Source organism: Conger conger, chromosome 8, assembly GCF_963514075.1.
Source record: "Conger conger chromosome 8, fConCon1.1, whole genome shotgun sequence".
In the NCBI taxonomy this organism is placed as follows: Eukaryota; Metazoa; Chordata; class Actinopteri; order Anguilliformes; family Congridae; genus Conger; species Conger conger.
Genome location: NC_083767.1, coordinates 17,936,472 through 17,956,747, shown reverse-complemented (window position 1 = coordinate 17,956,747; position 20,276 = coordinate 17,936,472). Strand labels below are relative to the sequence as shown.

The following is a 20,276-nucleotide window of genomic DNA, read 5'->3' as shown; positions in this document are numbered from 1 at the left end:
TAGATTCTAAATAATGCTTCTTCGTCTAGCGCATACAGGCCTCAGTTTTGTGTGAATGCCATCCCTCCATTGAAGACAATAAACCCAAAACCCAAAAGCAACTATAGTAAAGTAGATCAATCACGCACCCACTTGAGGAAACTTTAGCTGGCGGCAGATTTACTCAGACAGAGCTCAAGGCTGTATTCAGCATGACTAGTTCACTTTCTATACTGCTTTTATGAACACCTAGTAATAAAACTATTCAAACCATTATAGACAGAGACAAATTACAGGAACTAAAGCTGTAGTGTGACTTCCCATAGATTTCTGCTCAGTTATTAATCTCCCATATACTGCTTTCCTGGTTGCACACAGCCCCTAAATCATATAGACTATGTCAGCTCCTTTACCATTTTAACGGTTATTCTTTCCAGAAACGTGGCTTATTAGATCACCCGGTATGTGATATCTTATATGATGTCCAATTTTTAATTTGGATATTGTTTTTGTAAGAAATGTAGTTAACCTATTCGGATACTTATGCCCCATTGCCCAACATTAAAATGTGATGGCAGATAAACATGGAGCCTAAACAACGTCTAAGGAATTAAAAGGATTAGCAATGGCCCAGAAATACAAAAAAACAAAAAACATTAAAGCAAAATCATCAAATGGATGGGTGTTATAAATGGCAAGCTTTAGAAAAATGTGTAAATTATGTGCACTATAAATGCATTCAATTCATTGGTCCACATGCGGCACATAATTTACCAGATTATGCTGGCATTATGAACTGCACCTACTGTACATGCATATAGTACAAATATGATGAAATGAACAGATAATTTATGACATGTGATGTTAGTTGATGTGGGTCCCCAGTGCTAAGGCATTCCACAGTGTATTACACCCAGCTAAGAGGTGTGACAGAGATGAAAGGATTTAGGCCAGCAGGGTTTAATTCTTTCACAAACAGGGGAAAGGGATGTCGGTCAGGCCAGACCCCAGAGGAAATGAATGCTCATTCACTTCATTGTTCCATATTTCAGCCATACAATGTGCACTACTGTATGCTTTCTGGCTACATTTACTGTGGTTACATTTTGTGCAGTTTTTTATTACCTGCAGTCCCTTTAGGTTTGCATTTTCTTCTAAAAAGGCTTTCATGTGAAGCTAGCTTCAGAGAAAGCCTGTTCATGAAGCCTATGCCCCATGTTTCAGCTTCAGTTTCCATTTCATGTAGCGGCCGGTTCCCCTTCCAGGAATTGGCTATCATAAGTCAGCTGACTGAAACTTTGCTTTTTTTGATTCGCCAACCGGGCTATCATGTGACCAAACATGGTCACATGATAGCACTCACTTCCAGCAAGTCATTGAGTGCTTTAGCTGTGCATGTTGGAATTCTTATACAGGTTCAAGGTCAGTGAGAGATGGGGGACTGTTCTCAGGGGGGAAACATGACATACCTGGATGTGACTGATGGTGGTAGCTTGGAGCTGGATTGAGAATGTTTATAAAAGGAAACATTTGTCTTTCTGTGGTCAGGCCAGCTCAGTATGAGCTTTCTGAGTGCCTAAACATTCTTTAACATTTAGTATTTTGGAACTGAACTGAAATCCTGCGGTGGAAAGGTGCTTTACTGAGGTGTTCCTGAACTGGCAGTGAACTTTTTCTTTTTCTTTTTCATTGAAATCGCACAAAACATGTACACACATGCACACAAATATATACTGTTATACCCACACAGGACATGCACACACATACACATACGCACACTGACAATTACGCACTTGCACCTGAAGCACACATTTCGAGTATCAACTGCTCTCACGCTATCTGTGTATCCATACATGGGAAAACAACATTTGGAAATGTAAAACCCATCTACACAATTGGCACACACTTCTTAATATTAATATTCTCACACTCCTTATACAACCTTTTAATCCCAAAAACACAGGACAGGAACAGTGTAATTTAGCTGAATGAAACATGTCATTCCACTGTAATATAAGAACTAGTTTCAAGGAATGTGTGGGTGTATTTGCTGTTTTACAACAAAAGCCAAATAAGAAAAGGAACACAATAGACTAAGCTCAACTCATTTCTTGTCAAGCTTGCAGATATTGAAAATCCAGCTCATTGACATCCATCTTATTGGACCTTCCTGTCTTATCTGAATGGATTGTGAACTGTGTTCGCTTATTTCATGGCCAGCCTTATATTGTTGTATTTCTGATTTATATTTTCAATGTTTTATAGTTTTCACCAGACCCAGGTCAAATACTTAATTGTTTTTTTAAGTGTATGAAATACTCTCATGTATGTATGCATTTGACCCAGGTCTGGTATTCACACACAGTGGTAATCATGTTACAGATTTGTCATTGCAGCGGGCCACCTTAAACATTTTTTTTCTTCTCTGAGCATTTGTATGCTGATATTTATTGGATTGCAGTCATTGGAAACACTGCAACTTCTCCAAGGTTGCGGGGAGAGCTAGGCTCCGGTCTTATGATACAGTCTGGAACATTCCATTCAGGGAGATTAATAATATGGGATGAGGTATTCGGAGGGCAGAGGTCTTCCTTGTCCATCTGCGGTGTCTCGTGCCTCATGATACGGGCCCGAAAACGTAGCCGCTGTCTCAACAAGAACCCCATTGTACGCAGGTATGCAGTGAGAGGTGACTGTATTTCGAGGGGCTGGAATGGGGGGCTAAACACGAGACTCCCCTCGGACCCCCCATTCATGTGTCACTGTTGCGCCGTGACGTCACCTCTACCTCCTCCACTGGCCACCTTCAATCGCTCGCCAGGCCCGATGGGAGTCTTACCGGAGTCAAAGGTAACTCCGCTCCCCTCCTCCCCCCGTCTCCTCCGCTACCGTCTCCTACATAACGAGTGCAATTAGCCACCCCGAGCCGTCGCTTCACTGAAAAACCCCTGAGTAACAGCCCAAAGAGAGAAAACAGGAGAGAGGCAGGGAAGGGAAGAACAAGTGAAATGAGGCAGCCTTATTTGACTGTCTGTCCACAGCACAAGGGGTATATTTGTGCAGTGAGTGTTGCAGCAGGTGGCAGGCGGTAAGGAAAAGTTGGAAAAAGATGGTGGTTTTATGGGGGGAGGGGGAGGCGGTGTGCAGTCACTCGAGGGGTGCTGTCGCACGCGTGGCTCTGCATCGCAACGGTAATCCTCGCCCGCCGTCAAGCACCCCGCGGAGCTTTCCGGAATCTGAGCCTTTGGTCTCAGCTGGCCTTTCCCTAATAAGTTCCTCTTAATTAAATTAAGAAAATAAAAGACTCCGCTGTCGGAAGAGGTTTACCACGGTACACGTTCAGAATCGGGGGAAAAGCCGCCTCCCCTGTTTCGTGGTGAAACCACAGAAGAATAATGGGCCCATTGTACCAACGGGACTTGGGCAGTTTGTGTGTAGCGGGGAGAAGTCTGATACTGAGGCGGGATCACGGGCCAGGTGAGAAGGGAAACGGCCGCACCTTCGCAGGTACGCTCTCCTCAGAGCACAGCAGCCAAAAGACGGAAAAACAGAACGACATTAGTGCCATCCATCTCCTTTACTTGCCATATCATAAATGTGACTGTTTAGGGACCTGTGTTTTGAAGTGTTTTGTTTATTCATGTATTTATTTTGCACCTACATTACATCATTTATAATTTTTTATTAACCTTTATTCAACCAGGAAGTACCACATTCAAACAGTGTTACAAAAAATATTTGAAAAATGTTATGATAAGCATTGTAGTTTCAGCATAGATGCAGTTTCTGAGATGAATTGCCAAATGTAAAATGTATGTTGTTCAAGAATGTGACCTCAGAACTTTTTATTACATTTGTAGTAAGAAATAAGAAATAAAATATGTTCCATAACTACCATGTGTGGCAGCCATTGAAATGAATGAAATATTCCATGTGTGGCAGCCATTGAAATGAATTAAAAACGCTATATAAGAAACAAGAGAGTATTCTTTCATTACTGTTTGACATCCATTTTGAAGACACCTACATAAGAAAAGCTGAACCTGCCACTTTCACTCATTGTCCTGCACCTCCCATTCTCAAATCTGTTGCAGGTGTCGAGAACTAGCTCTCCCCACCCTCTTCAACCCGCGTGCCTCGCGCTACAAAACGGCGTCTCTCTTCCCGCAGTGTGTTGTCGCTGAGGTCAGGTGACTGCACTGTCGCCGCAGGTGTGCAGTTTAGATGGTGTACAGACCCAGCTCCAGGGCAGAGATTCCCTCTGTCAGACAACGTCAGCCTCCCCTAGATCACAAGCGCTCGGGGCTAAAGAGTGGATTCGCACTGTCGACAGACAGGATACCGACGTCTGTTTAATCATAGCCCTCCCTGCAGGGAAAGCTCTTCTCGAATGCATTGCTTGCTACTACCAGCTAGAGTAAATTACATAAATATGTATATTACCCTTTTAAAACAAGCTTTTTCCTGTGGGAGTTGCTCCAACGATTATGGTAGATTATGCCAGTGAGGTCAGAAGTGTTTCGGCTCAGTAGTTGACGTTGCTTGGGCCACAAGACTGGTGACCTCAGAAGTCTGTCTGTGTGTGTGTGTGTGTGTGTGTTGTGTATGCATGAGCCCGTGAGAGAGAGAAAATTCATTTTGTGGGATAGGCTGTGTTGAAACATGACAAGAACAGCCAAGGTCATTTCTCTCCTTCACTCATCCTTCCACTCAGCTCCCGGAATCTTTCTGATGTTATTCGACATGGCAGCTTTCGGCTGCTGCGGAGGTGAACAGACTTTAAATCTCTGTAACTCTAGGCTATCTCAGTAGGGTAAACCGACCCTGTAAGCACTTTCTACGAGGGGAAAATGAGGGGTGTTGCTGGCTGAGTGCAGGTACCGCCTCTCCCATTACAAGCGTGTGATTATAGCTGTGAGATTCACAATACACCTGAACCTTACCAGGGTGACTGAAGGACACGGCAGAGGGCCACAGACACCCACCTCAACAACAGACGGGTTACAGTTGCAGTGCTTCTAATGCTTCTAAAACATACTGCTTTTTATTTAGGTTTAAATTGAATTGATTCATTCCTGTTTTCAAAATAATTTATTAAATCAGAAATGCCAAACTCAGTCCCAGTGAGCTTAATAAGACATTGATTCATTCTTCACAGGGAGATTTGGTTGAACTATAGTGAGCCAGAATTTACTAAATCCTCCTGTGCCTCAAATGGTTCTGTGCATTCCAGAGAACTTACTGGAAGCTCTTGGCTAAGGCTTCAGCTTGAAGGGTCCAATATTTATTACATCAATATTTTCTACTAATTTTACAGCCAAGTGTTTCTTGGCTTTATAATTTGAGGTGCCAGGAACAGGTATTCACCTCTAAATCTCCATCAGGAAAAGTACCAGTAGCCAAGTGGCTAAGGCGCATGACTGGGACCCGGAAGTTTGGTGGGTTGATCCTGGTGTCGCCACAATAAGATTCGCACAGCTGTTGGGTCCTTAACCCCGTATTGCTCCAGGGGGGATTGTCCCCTGCTTAGTCTAATCAACTGTAAGTCGCTTTGGATAAAGTGTCAGCTAAATAGCAGGTTATTATTATGTTGCCCTGAAACAGGATATGATAAGCTGAATACAGGTTACAGGCAAAGCGATGAGTATTCACAGGTGCAGGTATGTATTGACATTGGCTGCATAAGTATATATTGATATTGGCAGTGGCACCAGCCTGTCAGGTGATGGGTTTTTTCCTCCGGAATGAAAAAGACTTAAGCCTGCAGTTGATACTCATCCGCTGATCAGTTCAACCCAGGCACTGGCTGTCTGTCAGGGCTAGGTGCCTGATTTCCCCATCTAATGTCCTCATACTCAGTCTACGCAACAGAACTCAGAGCTCAGAAATGCCAAAATGCCACACAACAGGGTAGGTAATAACCACATGTTTATAGTAATGTCAGGGTAGTGTAATGAGTGCATGTCACCTTTTTCTGGTTCTTAGTTATAAATATAACAGAAGCCCACACCACATGTCCGTGAGTCACACTGAACTGTCAGTCTTGAAACCGAGTGAAATATTTTTTAAAGCTCTTGCCTTGCTTTGATATATGTCTCTCTGTCTCACTGCTGCCCCGTTCCCCATTGTAAATATTAAATACTGACTGTTGAGAGCACCAGGAGTACCACTCTTTCTTAGCGTATCCGATGTCATGCTGCTCCCCCGGTTCTTTGTTTTCTACTGAAACACTCCCCGAGCGCACCAAACACAGGCGCTGTCAGCGGCCCTCCCCCGTCCTTGATTCTCACCTTCTCCTCCTGAAACTTTGCCCGGTGTTTACTGTAACCACACCCCCCCCCCCCACCTCAACCCCCCCAGCCCCAGCCCCAGCCACCCCCACCCCCCCTCATGCCACGTCGTGTTCCCCTCCCTCTCATGGTCCTCTCACCTGACTGCTGTACGTCAGCCTTTACAGGAAGAACAGATAAGTTACATTGCACCTGTTGAGTCAGACTCTGTGAAGAATCTCTCCTGAGATCCCGGAACGGAAGAGATGCACAATGTTCGCACAGTTCAACCGCAACACACTTGTTTCCCCACAGAAATGTGCATTTCACAAAGTCTGCCCGCCATCGATAGAGCAAGTGCTCATTTATAAGTATGTCATGGACTTGTCATGCAGGTTAAACTTGTATAAATTGTATAAAATCAGTAACAGATCGGTAACACTGATTGACAGGCAAACTGTATTCCCATCAGAGTCAAGCTGTAGTTGGACATTTAATTTCACTCACAAAAATAAACACGGGAGAAATTGTGCTGCTCTGACAGCTCCATGGAACAATTGCACAACAAGTACTTTTATAGCACCGGCTGGCAGAAAGAGGAAATGTGCTGAATTGGGGCTGACGGGTAGATGACTAACAACCCATTGAACCAGCTCGTTAAAGGTCCTCCGAACCTGTTCAAGCACAAATCCAAAGGACAGAAAGGGAAAGAAAGACTCACTTTTTTCCCTCTGCACTTTTGATGCACAGTTTGAGCATCTGGAAGGCTGAGAGAGAGAGAGAGGCAGGGAGGGAGGGAGAGAAACGACCCCAACTGTCTTACCTGGTTCAAGCGCAGTGGCGGCACTGAAGTCGATCAGTCATTCGCTTGCGAAGCTCCTCAGATAGTGAGGCTGGACGGACAGGACAGGCACCCCCGCAGGTGCATATTCTCCGTCAGCCCAGAAGAAGTGTGACAGCCCAGGGGAAGTGCGACAGTCCGCTCCCGGCAAACTGTTGCGGGGGGAGACCTCAGTTTCTGTTCTTCTCTTCTTCTCCTCCTCGGTCACGCTACACACAGTTCCTCCCGGCACTGACTCTTGGCTCTCTCGCAGGAGAAACACCGCAACCCAAGGGGGAAGAGGAGCGCCCGCAAGGTCTCGAAGGGGGAGTGAGTAATTAGTACCAGTCGAAGCAAAATTACTGACTCTCACTGACATAAGCCCCACATTCCACTGCTCTGAGGAGGAGGAGGAAAAAAAAGGTTCTTAAAGATGACTGGCACATACACGCATGACCGCTGACACACAAAAAAAATGTGTATTTTTCTAACAAGTGAAATCAATCAAAAGTTGTTGACTACTTATTCGGTCCCTAATGAGTTCAGCCACAAGGATATCTACAGTTGAAAGAATTTCAAAGAGAAAATAAAAAAAGAAGGTTGACGGAGCGCACGTAGGTTGTGTCGAGGGTTGGGAAACTCTGCTGTTGTGGGAAACGCTGGGTACCTTTCCTCTGTAAGCACTCCTCTCACAGTGGCCTGGCTTGTGCTCTTTGTGTACTCCCTGCTCCCAAACTCACCAAACCTGAATTGTGCTCCTCGCATCGACAACTTCCCATAATTCTGAAGTGAAATGCTATCCTCCTGTGCGCTGGGCAATGGCTGGCCTCTGGCCAGGACTGCATTCCTCCTCTTTTGGGGAGGGTTTGCGTGCACCTTAGTACACCCACTTTTTTCTGAAATATTTAATAACTCTTTTATTTCCATCTGAATATGAAGAGGATAAGTAGGGGTGGGGGGGTGACATCATGCAAGCAAAAATGCAAAGTTACTACCTCTACCTTATTGCCCTAATCACATACCAAGATAAGAATTTCTTAGATAGTGTATGGTGTTGTGTACTGTATCTATTACCAAGCAGGCATTATGTGTTTTTTTTGGTTCAAATGATCACTGATTGTGAATTATCATGACCATTTTAAACATCATTGTTCATCATTCATCATTCAGAAATAATAAAAATGATTAAGGTATATGGTTTTCATTTTAAAAATAGTGTACAGCCAACACTGTAATTACTTGAAGTGTATTTTCTTGTTTTAAACACAAACACACAAGTGCCTCTGCACCAGCAATTATGAAGCCCACGGGTTGTCAGAAACTTCGGACTAAAATTAAAAGGTAAAAGTAATCTAAAATATCCTTAAAACCATGGGTGAAAATGCCAGGGTCAATCAAAAACATACCATATATATTTTTTAAACCCTAGAAAGTTAACTATCCCTTTAACACTGCACGATTTTCTGAGAAACTGCATAACAAGTCTCTCTCCCTTGACTTATGGACTGTTTCCTGGTCTCAGATCACACATCCTAGTTTCTCTATTTGTCATCTGAACGGTTCATTAACGCAGCTCTTTGGATCATAGTTTCACCCCCGCTTCAATATGGCTGACGCAGTTTCTCTAAATGTATAAAAACCCATCAATTCTCTGCTGCTGGAAATGGCGTTCAGTCACCAGTATGTTTACTAAACATGGGTACTGATGGGATATGTGGGATAACAGTAACTCCACAACCTGAATATGGACTTTGTATTCCACCTGCAATACCACAATACATATTTTGCCTATTGACACCTAATGTGGCTACTTTGTGGCTTGAGGGAAGCATGATGCATCACAGATGGCCACAATGACATCATCAATACCATCCTCCTATTAGCTCCAAGGGCCAGGGTCTGATTACACCACTGCTGTGTCTTTAGAACACACAACAAAAATGTTAGACTCAGAGTCAATGTCCATATTATGTCAACAGTGGTTGGAGTGACATATACAGTACAGTAGTTTATTGAGTTTTGGGCCATGCCACAGTTCCAAAAGTAAAAACTAGCAGTTGCCACTTTTAAGTTTGATGATTGCTTTTCTTGGCAAAGCTTGATATTTCAGAGGTTTTCCCCATGGTTTTCAAGAACCAAAGCAAAAATACACAGTAAAATGTTAATTAATGCAATGGCAACAGCGTACATATCAGTCCAGTTGGGACCATAGATTCTCTGTAAGAGTTGATTTCAAACTGAACAATTGAGAATGTTCTCACCAATGGCAGTGCTATAGAGAGTGGAACTGTGATACAGAGTAGTCTTCAAATATAATGTATGCTAGTTCCCCTGGTAATACAGGTATACATCCAGTGTCTGTGAATTGATATTGCGGTAGATACCACATAATTGTATCCTCCCAAACAGATCAAAGGTTTCAAGAACAGAATTTCATTTGTGGTTCCTGAGAGCAACATGATACATACAGTAAAAGCCATATTGTCATGTTGATGCCCACCCTAATTTGTGTTGTCAATACAAGCACGCACATACACACACATGCACATACAATGTAGATTGTGATGGTAACATGAGATGCAACCTTTTACTATAACCCATAATTAAAGTGATCTGGTGTTATGCTTGAATATCCAGTTGCATGTCATTGTCTGTAGTTGTTCCTGGAGGGACAGTGTCTTAAAAAGGTGAAAGAAACAGATGGACCAGGCTTTTCACCGGTAACAAAATATGACTGAGACAATACTCCTCCTCCTCTTTCTCCCTACAAGCCTGACAAACAAGAACAAAAGCAATTCACCAGTAAGTAGCCCTACTGTTCAGGTCGGATGCAAACAAAAAAATAGCATTTGAGAAAAATAGAAATGGAGAACTCACATGCATTTCAGTGTAAGGAGAATGCTCCTGACCCCAAAAAAGAAACAAATGCATATGTAAATGTGAACCAGTGAAAAATAATAAAGTCATAAAATGTAAGAAATGTCATTGTTAATGCAAGTGACAATCCTACAAAATGTGCAAAGCCTTTTAACACATACAAAACTAATAACCCAACCAATGATTGGTGTAAAACAAATACCGCAACCAATCACTGGTCATGTTACTAGTTTTCTGTGTGCAAAAATGTTTTGCCTTTGCTTAATGTTTTGGGAAAAGTACACTGTCAGGCACCCTCGTAAAAATAGTCATAATAATAATATTATAATTATTTATATTAAGATAAATGTAATGCAAGCGAATCAAATACTTGAGTAAACGATAATGAAGGAAGATTGAGTAACAAGTACATACTGTAGACTTTAGACCTTGGGGATCTTTGCTATCATTTGGTGACTATGACTGAAATTCTGCATTGGCGGCATGTAGTTGTCATGTTCTGCCTGGTGTAAGATGGCTGACTATGGTCCTGCAGCTGCATACATGGGTTTATACACATTCGTGGATCTGCAATTGATTAACTGTTTACATTATATTGCCTAGTTGTGGTAAAGCTTTTGAATGCATATTTGGTTTTGTATATTCTGATATGCTGTATAGTGGACTACAAGGGAGAAATATGAGAAGTCCATCCAGTCTACCCTAATATGGATTAAAGCTTGCAGTGTCTGCATACAGCAATATTTCTTGCAAATTACATCCTCTGGAATATGCCTTTCTTATGATAGCAACTTGAATCATTCCACCCATGGGGCTCTAGGTATTATAATATGATGAGTAAGTGGATTTTCCTTATTCTTATTCACAGTCTTCAAGCATTGGCTATCGTGATAATGAATTCAAAGCATAATTATCAGGCCATTCCCTGTTGATGAATTAGGTAGGCTTTTTTTCTTCAGATAATCACAAGTTTGTAGATGGTTTCCAGTCCCCTCTTAAATCTACAGAAATTGCATTCCCCTAGCATGAGAGATTTTTGTGAAGAAATTAACAACATCAAGTTTAACTAAACCCTAATCTGCAGGACTGGTGCACAGGTGTTGAAGCAGATACAGTACTCAAAGATGAGTGAGGTTTATTTGTATTGTGTTTTTTTTTTTTTTTGCCTGGGCCTGAATCCCCAAAAAGTATTGATATGCACTCAGTGAGCAATTTATTAGGTCGGGATTTTGTCCCTTGGTCATGCAAAATGTATAATACGGGTTCAAATCTGTCCTTGTTGTGTTCAAACTATGGATGTCTAATGTAAATAAAATGTCAAAACATTTCAGACTATTTTTTAAAACTATTTAACATATTTAACATATCAAAAGCAATTACAATTTAAACTATTTACAATGTGTGGTTCAGTAGGCAAGAACAAAGGTTGGATATGGAGCTAATCCCACTCAGATGCTAGAAATAAAATGCTATTATATTTGTATAATTAAGAAATAATACAGTGTTAATCTAATGGGAATATAGATATGCACTTCTAAAATTTGTCATGCTGTTCCCCTGGAAGCTCCAGAGGAGCTCATTGCACACACATTTGTGAAGTAAACTACAGCGAAAGTACAAATATTTAAGTCTGAAACACTGCTGACGATCTTTGCTGCTTTCTTTTTTTTTACATGCATCACTCGGAGCTTGGCTTGTCAACTGATAACACTCCAAACACAAGCAGACAACTGTATTCCCACTCTAGAAAGCGTTCCATGACAGTCCTTAAGTGATTGGGAGGCAGCTAATCAGACATTTAGCAAGTAATACAGTGTCAGAAATTTAAGTTATAGTTATTAAAGAGGCTTCCTACAAAGCCTACATTTTTTTTTAAAGAATGTACCTGAAATGGAGGCCTGAAATGGAGGCATACCTATACAATCTTGATCATGATACAAGGCACATTCTAAATGCTAAGCCACAGACCACAGAATAACAGGGCTTAAGGAAGTTGCAGTTTGTGTAAAGATTATGCTTGCAGACTATGCTTAAAATCAGGCATGGTAAAAATAACCGGTTAATATGAAGTTAAATTAATAGAAAATCTTTAAAGAATGTTCTAAGCCTTTACTAAATTCTTATTGTTTACATTTTTACTAATAAATGATTACAAAAAAGTCAAAAATGTAATATGCATAACAACATTCAAACAAAGCAATTTAGGTACTTCATTATTGTTATTTCTAAAAATAAAAGTGTAATATGAGGAAAGCAAACCTGAGATTAAATCTAAATCTTTTATACCTTGTGTGTGTGTGTGCATGCGTGCGTGCGTGCGTGCGTGTGTGTGTGTGTCTGAGTGTGTGCATGCGCTTGTGTGCACGTGTTGGGCAGAGGGTGGTAGTGCTACTAATGAGTTCTTTCCACTGAGTTGTTTTGGTTCTTTATGTCCCTGTGGAATTATCAGATCTGTGAGAATGTTAATCTGCATAAAGCTGTGGAACACAGGAGGAGATTGGAGCCAATCAGCTGGACGTTTGGTACAGCACAGCGACTGGTCCCAATGCTTCACAGTCACTTCAACACCAGACTGCTAGTTTTCCTCACAGATTTCTCCATCTCAAATTCATAATTTAATGAGTGTGTTAATAAGTAATGCTACCATGCATGTGGTGATGATAAGTGATTAAAATCTTCATCCTTACAACATCTGTTTAAGGAAAGTAACAGCTTTGCATGATCTCACAAACAAACTGAGTGACCTGGCCATGTATCCATGACAAAACAATGTAAAAACGTGATGCGACCACAGGAGGGAACACAGATGGACCTTGACTAAGAGACAGAGAGAGTCAACTTCCCATTTTGGCTAGGAGTGTGTCTGCTGGCCAAATAACTGCAACCATCATCAGCTAATTATGCAATTGAGGATAACTAATCACTTCTGGGTCATTGTGCTTCAGGTATTTCAATGATTATCTTAAAAACAGACCTCTTAATGTCCTCGATGACCTTTTTGAACAAATTTTATATGGTTGTATTACACATAAATAACTGTACTATCTTCAGGGTGTACATGCATGTGTAACAAATCAAATGAAAAGAAAGACTCAATTACCAAATCAATGATTTGGCAGCACAGCATGAAAACCAATGGAGCCTTAGCATTAGCTAACCTCAAATTATACTTGTTCCCTTTTGCTTTGCAACCACATTTTGGTTCCCTGCTGACCACTCAATCATGCTGTAGCTTTGAATAAATCCATGTCTCCCCCTACACTTCAGAACATGTATTACACCCGACAACAAAATGCCAATTAGCGTCTGTTGAGAACAGATGAATGATCGATATACCATCGGTAACCACAAACTGACCAATTTTTACAGTTTGTCACTTTGAAATCATGTTTCATCTGTTATTTAAATGTACTCTCAAATAGACCCCTCTATGTCTTGCCTTCTGCCCTCAAGGTGCCTTTTGGGGGGTACATTTTTTGCAATTTTGAAAATAAATAGAACAATTATTTTATGTTACCATCTTAAGTTAGGCTAGCATTGACTGAATGGGTTCAAATAATTTCTTGATGACTGACAAAGAGAATGCAGAGATTTCATCCAAAAAGACTACATGGCACTGTATAGTTACATTCACTGTATACATGTTAAGGTGTGTGTGTGTGTGCATGTGTGTGTGTGTGTGTGTGTGTGTGCACGTGCGCATGCTAACATAATGTATGTGTGAATTTGAAGTCATTCAGAGGTTCTATAAATATAATTGATTACATTCCCTAAATATGCTTGTTCCTGGAGTGGAGTTTGGGAATACTAAAGACCCTGTTGTATCTATTATACAAAGTGAAATTGCCAATATAATTTTACTTTAATTTAGTTAACAGCAGTCTAAAGGAACTATATTGTTTATAAAAATGAGGTAACATGCAAAATCCCTTTTTCAACCATCAGCATGGGAAAAGCTGAAGAACTGTCAATTCGAAGACAATGGTAATTGACCATCACAAGTTGGGTAATGGGTACCAAAAAATACTGTGGCAAGGGCACAACAGGAAGGAAGCAGGGAAATCCAAATTATTGGAATTACTGTATGACTGGAAGAACGCGCTATAGTCAGATGAGACCAATGCAACTCATACCTACTGTCAGCTATGTCTTGTTTTGGAGATATTTTGCTGCCAATAGTCCAGGGGCACTATTTAATATCAATTGGCACAATTAATTTAACAGGGGCGGCACAGTGGGTAGCACTGCCGCCTTACAGCAAGGAGGTCCTGGGTTCGAATCCCCGTCGGCCAGGGCCTCTCTGTGTGGAGTTTGCATGTTCTCCCCGTGTCTGCGTGGGTTTCCTCCGGGTACTCCGGTTTCCTCCCACAGTCCAAAGACATGCAGGTTAGGCTGATTGGAGAGTCTAAATTGCCCATAGGTATGAGTATGTGAGTGAATGGTGTGTGTGCTCTGCGATGGACTGGCGACCTGTCCAGGGTTTATTCCTGCCTTTTGCCCAATGTATGCTGGTATAGGCTCCAGCCCCCCTGCGACCCTGTTCAGGATAAGCGGGTTAAGATAATGGATGGATGGAATTAATTTAACAAAGTACTAGGAAATCTTGGCAGCTTGCCTCTGCAAGGAAGCTGAGTCTTGGTCATAGGTAGATTGTCCAGCAGGACAATGACTCCAATCATACATCAAAATCCACACAGAAATGGTAAAGTAAAAATGACAAACATGTTCTGCAATGGGCATCTGAGTCTCCAGACTTAAATCCCATGAAAAACCTGTGGTCTGAACTGAAGAGGGTAACCCCCAATGATATCAATGATTCTAAAGAAATCTGCATAGAGGAATGGTTAAAAAACCCTCCAAATGTATTCTATATCCAAATCACAAATTAGTTTGGCTGTGATCTATACCAGAGGTGCTTGCACAATGTATTAAACCAATACTTGTGGAACTCTGTATATACTGTATTAACATATACTGTATATATATATATATATATATATATATATATATATATATATATATATATATATATATATTTTTTTTTTAATGTAAGACTTTGGTTGATTTTAGTGAATCATTAATAAAGCACACTATGCTATGTTGGAAAATAAAGCTTATGTCAATAACTGTATTATTATTTAGTTTCTCGAACTTTTTGTGCATATTGTGTAAGGGTGGCAATAATTCTGGAGCCCAGTGTAGATGGGGCAGGTGGGATTTAGTAGGTAAAAGGGGGATACGTGCCTTTTGCCCTCATGAAACTTTAGAGTTTAAAAAGGGAACAATCAGGCCTCTTACTCAGCAGCTCCTGTACGCATTCTAACTTTATTGCAAAAATTCCAGATCGGCTTACGAGCACGCAGCCAAGACTTCCAACAGGCTTCTCTAACACAAAACCATTATGGCAGTTATACAACAACCAGAAACCTGTGCAAAACTACACCTGCCCTCCTTCAGTCAAATACGTCCAACAATGTAAACATAGTCGCGATAATTTTCAGAGTGTGTGTGCCTGGCAAAAACAGCAGTCATTGCAACATTGTTGCTGTAAATAACATCAATATTATTCATTAAAATGCTTGACACCTAGTAATATTTTGCATTGCTTGATTTGGACTTGTGTAGTGCCCATTCAAAGATTGATAATCGGAACAGATAATGCTGATCTGATTACTTTTGGCGTCTCAGAAGCTTGATGTGCATGGTGCGCATATCAAAGTCAATAGAAAGTGTTAGAGGAAGAAGTGGTGATCGGAAAAGGGGAAGCAGCACAGCTTGAACAAGCGGTAGTCTATTGTGGCATTGGGTTTTTATGGGATTTTCCACAACTTTATTCTGCTGATGCTGGGATGTACTGCAGTTGAAGTACAGTAAAGCAAATTATTTCAGTTGTAACACACAGCTTTTTTATTTTTAAGAGATGATGCTACTCTTGTATCCATCAGTGTTCCCACACCAGTAATAGATTATTTATATGAATCTATGAATTCTTTTACTTGTATTTATTCTGATACTGTGTTTGGCGGCCACATCACGTTTTTAGCCACATGCATATTTTCACATGAGAATACAGAGGGGCTTTGTCCAGTTCTGAGTGATCAGTGTGATGATTGTCCTCTAGCTTTGTACAGGGCATGTGGTTTACTGTAGGTAAATTTGGAAATATTTATGATATCAGATATGGCACCAGCAAATTTCCCCTCTTATGAACTGTTATGCTTAGTTCTTGTTTCACTACTATTATGCTGCTGTTTCAGAAGTCATATCATGACCCCTGTTATTTTTTTACAGGTAAAAAGAATAGCTGAATAGAATGGTCTGTCGCCACTGTATCCACCATTCCTCATTATTACATTGTTTCGTATGATAACTTCATGCTCCATAGTCCAGATTGTACTGCCCTCTGGTGGCCATTTTGTTTCTTAATCCTCTCATGCAAACAACATACGAGATCAGTGTTTGGCAAAAAGCACAAGTTACATACATTTGGTAATTTCCAGGCTCTCCCTCTTTCTCTCTCACAGACACTGATAAAACATTTTTTGGCAGCAGTAGCCAAGCTAGCGATATGGAAGTCCCAGAAAAATCCTATTTGGGGGATGGGGTCAATAGACCCTGTGAAGATGTTTAGGGGTTGCTTACTGCATGGCTCAGAGTAGAGTATTCCTACTACCGGCTAGTAGGAAACCTGGAAGAGTGGGAGTTTGGGGGCGTGCTTTGTGCCATCCAAGAAAAGAGAGAGCTGCGTCGTCCCCTGTGAACCTTTTATTTTCCACTTTTCCTCTTTTCTCTTCTTTGTTATGTTTGCATGTTGTGTTTCTGTGTTTTGTTTTGTGTTGGCTACTTGGGTTTTCCTTTTGTAATTTTCTTGTTTTCAATTTTGTTTGATCTGCTGTGATATTTAATTGCAGTGTCACTGTAAAGGTGGCTTAAAACTCAAACTCTCTCTCTCTACTAAGATCACTTCGTGATTAGCTCATTTATTATGACAAAAAGAAAAGGCAAAATGACACAAACACAGCAACAATGGGTTAATAATGGATCCTATGAATATTTAATGTAAATACTGAGCAATATTATTATTCAGAACTTACATAGTACAAAATATGGAGTATTCAATAAGAAAGCTGCAATCCATATTTTCATGCCTTTGAAATGCAACTTCTAAAGGCAGCAGATAAACAGTGGACACTGAATGCTGGAGGATGACTCTTCTTAAATGTTAGGCTGTCTGGGCTATTTGGAGAAGCTTATAAATAGGTCCCTGATTTGTGGCCTTTGGCTATTTAATAGGGGCATTTTCTGAGTTCCAAGCTACTGAAGATACATTTTCCTTTGAACTTGATGTTTTTGCAAATCTGCATCTGTGAGAAGACTCCACACTACCAAAGAACACAATGTCATAACATTATGTGAAACCTTTCTTTAATAGGTTATTTACTGTCAAGCTAAATCACCCCAGTGATCTTGGCAATTGTCCTGTTGAAATGTGCTTTCATAGGACTTTTAAAAAATAGCACAAGTTTTGTTTTTGTCATATTTGCTGTGAGCATCCAGGTCTGACAAGAATTATCTAGCATATCTGAGGCTGGAGCAGCAAATAACTGAAACATTTTATCAATTTATTCATTTAAATGTTGGAAGTGTGCAGCTCACAACTAACCCCAAATTGAAAGTAATTTATAAGTTTATGCCAAATTTGGACAAATTTGGAGATTCAGATGTTTTTCAGACAGAATGGGGAAGAAATATGAAATATGATATGATGAGTGAGTTCAAATGGAATGATTGTTGGTGCCAGACAGGATGGTTTGAGTATCTCAGAAACTGCTGATCTAGGATTTTCACACACAGCATTCTCTAGAATTTGCAGAGAATGGTGTGAAAAACAAAAAACATCCAGTGAGCAGCAGTTCTGTGGGCGTGAGAGAGGTCAGAGGAGACGACAAGACTTTCTACAGTCGGCATAGTTTAGTTCACAAGCCTGGCCTTGATATTAATTGTGGTTTGTGTTGTGTATGAACAAGAAGAAGAGACAAAAATATAAAAACAGCAAGTATTCCCCTTTGGATGGGGAATAGCTTCACCATTTCGTCACACAGCATTGCTCATCGTACCTGTCTGTCCATGAAAAAAAGCATAAAAGCATAACATCTTCTTCTCAGTACAAAGAACTCACATCCTTGGAAATGATTGTGTTTGATCTATTGAAGAAAATCTCACAGGGAGAAAAGGTAGTTCTTTTCCATCTTGAGACATGCATACTCCCAGGCTGCCACCAAAGACGGGTGAAGACAGGGTTCCGAAAGGCAGGCCAGAACCCACCAAGCCCGGGAGCAACTGATACGACACAGCCACTGAAGCTGGTTCCTCCCCTTCCTGATGAACACCATTTCAGCAAATTGCTCCGACAAGGTAGATCCTGGGCCGTCTTCCCAGACCACCATCTTCCCATCGACACTTCCTCTTCTGCAATGTTACACGTATCAACACACTCCACCATCAAATCCACTGGTCACTGCTATTTGTGCCTCTGCATAGCAATCAGTCAGGAAACATGGCGGTGGCTTCCAGTATACACAATTATCAGTGACACCCACACTGAGTTTCTGTAAACAGAGAATGATGAAGAAAATAATTGTAATTGAGACATGGAGATGACATACTGTAGCATTGCATACAGTTACATAATATGATGATGAAAATAGACCATTCACCCAAATAATGCCACTAGTGCACACCGTTTACTACAAACTAGTTGGTACCTAGCACCTCCAGTTTCCGCCACTACTAGATGACCTGGCAAGCTATTCCACACAACATCTACTCTCTGTGTGACGAAATGCTTCCTCATATTTGTGAATAATTTTGCCAAATTTCGAAAACTTCTAAACTTCTAAGTTGCTAATTGCTATTTTGTGCAATAGTAATGTGATTTAGTATAATAAAATAACATAAAATACAGTTCACATTATTTTGTCATTTGAGTGTTACTGTTTGTAAATTGATCATGAATTAATTACTTATCTGAATGGTATTATCTGTGATTAATTGCCCATTCCTTTTAGAAGATTTCTCATGCAAAGCGAGTGGGATGCATGTGTCATGAGTTGCACTGGAATCGAAATTATATAAGTGGAGTTAATAATCTGTCCTGTGCCTCAAAAAAGGTAATACACCATTGAGCTATCATAATTTATTATATATTGCTACATACTCATAGAAGCTGTATAAATGTATTGTGAAAGTTTACTCCTTCTGATGTTATGCACAAGCTCTTGAGGAAAGCTGCCACCTATTCTTCTTACTGCAATTTCTAATGGCTTTGATTTAGCTTAATCAGTCATGTTTAATTAAATAATTAAGATTTAATTTTACTGTTAATAAATGACAATATATGATTTACTGATTGTATTAGCTTTTCTGATTTTATATTTGTTTTGAACAATTAACTATATGTAAGGCGTTGTTGATTCATAATTTATATTTTTAGAATTCAATGAGTTTTCAAAATTCAATGTGGTTGTTTGTCAATGCTATATGGTACAAAATAGCTTCCATACCTGAATTTAAAATTGAGGATGGCTGAATTTAAAGCTACAATGACTTCTGTTAACACAAATTTCAACTCTTACCCTGGTCTTGTCGGATGAATTTAGATGGTGGGTTCTAGGAGCAACACAGTGGAAGGCTGGAGCAAGTCTGCAGTGTTTTGCATTTAGGGTCACCATGTTGGAGGTTCCCTGTATTGGAGATGAAGATGCAGAAGCGCTGGAAGGTGTGACCATCACCTCAGATCCCTATACATCACAGGTAGTGGGGGCGGGGAGCTCTTGGACTACAGAGGACATGTCAGTTACATTGGTTCCTGGTCTATAGTGGAGGAGGCAGGAAACCAAAGCTTGTGGTCGTTAGCAGAGGGGGTGGCCACGAGCGTGATCACAGACCACTAAACATCGCCGGTAGTGGGGGGAGGAGCTCCTGGACTGTGTAGGAGGGATCAGTTTCTCTGGTTCCTGGTCTGTAGAGGCGCAGGCAGCAGACCAAAGCTTGTTGTCTGTAGCACAGGGGTGAGAATCCTCAGGGCAGGCTCCATGGGTGATCAGACCACCAGGGCAGGGTGGGCCTTTTCACTTTTGAAGGCTCATTGGAGGAGATGGGACATGGGGGAAAGTGGTTCACTAGCTGGTGATAATTCACCTCTCCACTGTCTCTGTTTTTTTCTGAACATGATACAGGGTGGAGGTTTTGGTTGTAGAGGGAGGTTTAGCGGAATTACTTCTTTATCTCTGCCCTACTCGGTGGAGGGCTTATGGAAGCCTGCTTTCTCA

At 40.9% G+C, this 20,276-nt stretch overlaps 1 protein-coding gene across 5 annotated transcripts in view; it reads right to left on the bottom strand.

Moving 5' to 3' along the window:
* The window catches only part of LOC133135672 (RNA-binding protein 47-like), a 35,700-nt gene extending 27,964 nt beyond the window's left edge, over positions 1–7,736 (bottom strand). For all 5 annotated transcript variants that reach the window (XM_061252858.1, XM_061252860.1, XM_061252859.1 and 2 more), the window contains exon 1: positions 7,072–7,736. The gene's annotated coding sequence lies outside the window, so the exon portion shown is untranslated. The remainder of the gene's footprint in view (positions 1–7,071) is intronic.
* Between the last annotated feature and the right edge of the window lie 12,540 nt (positions 7,737–20,276).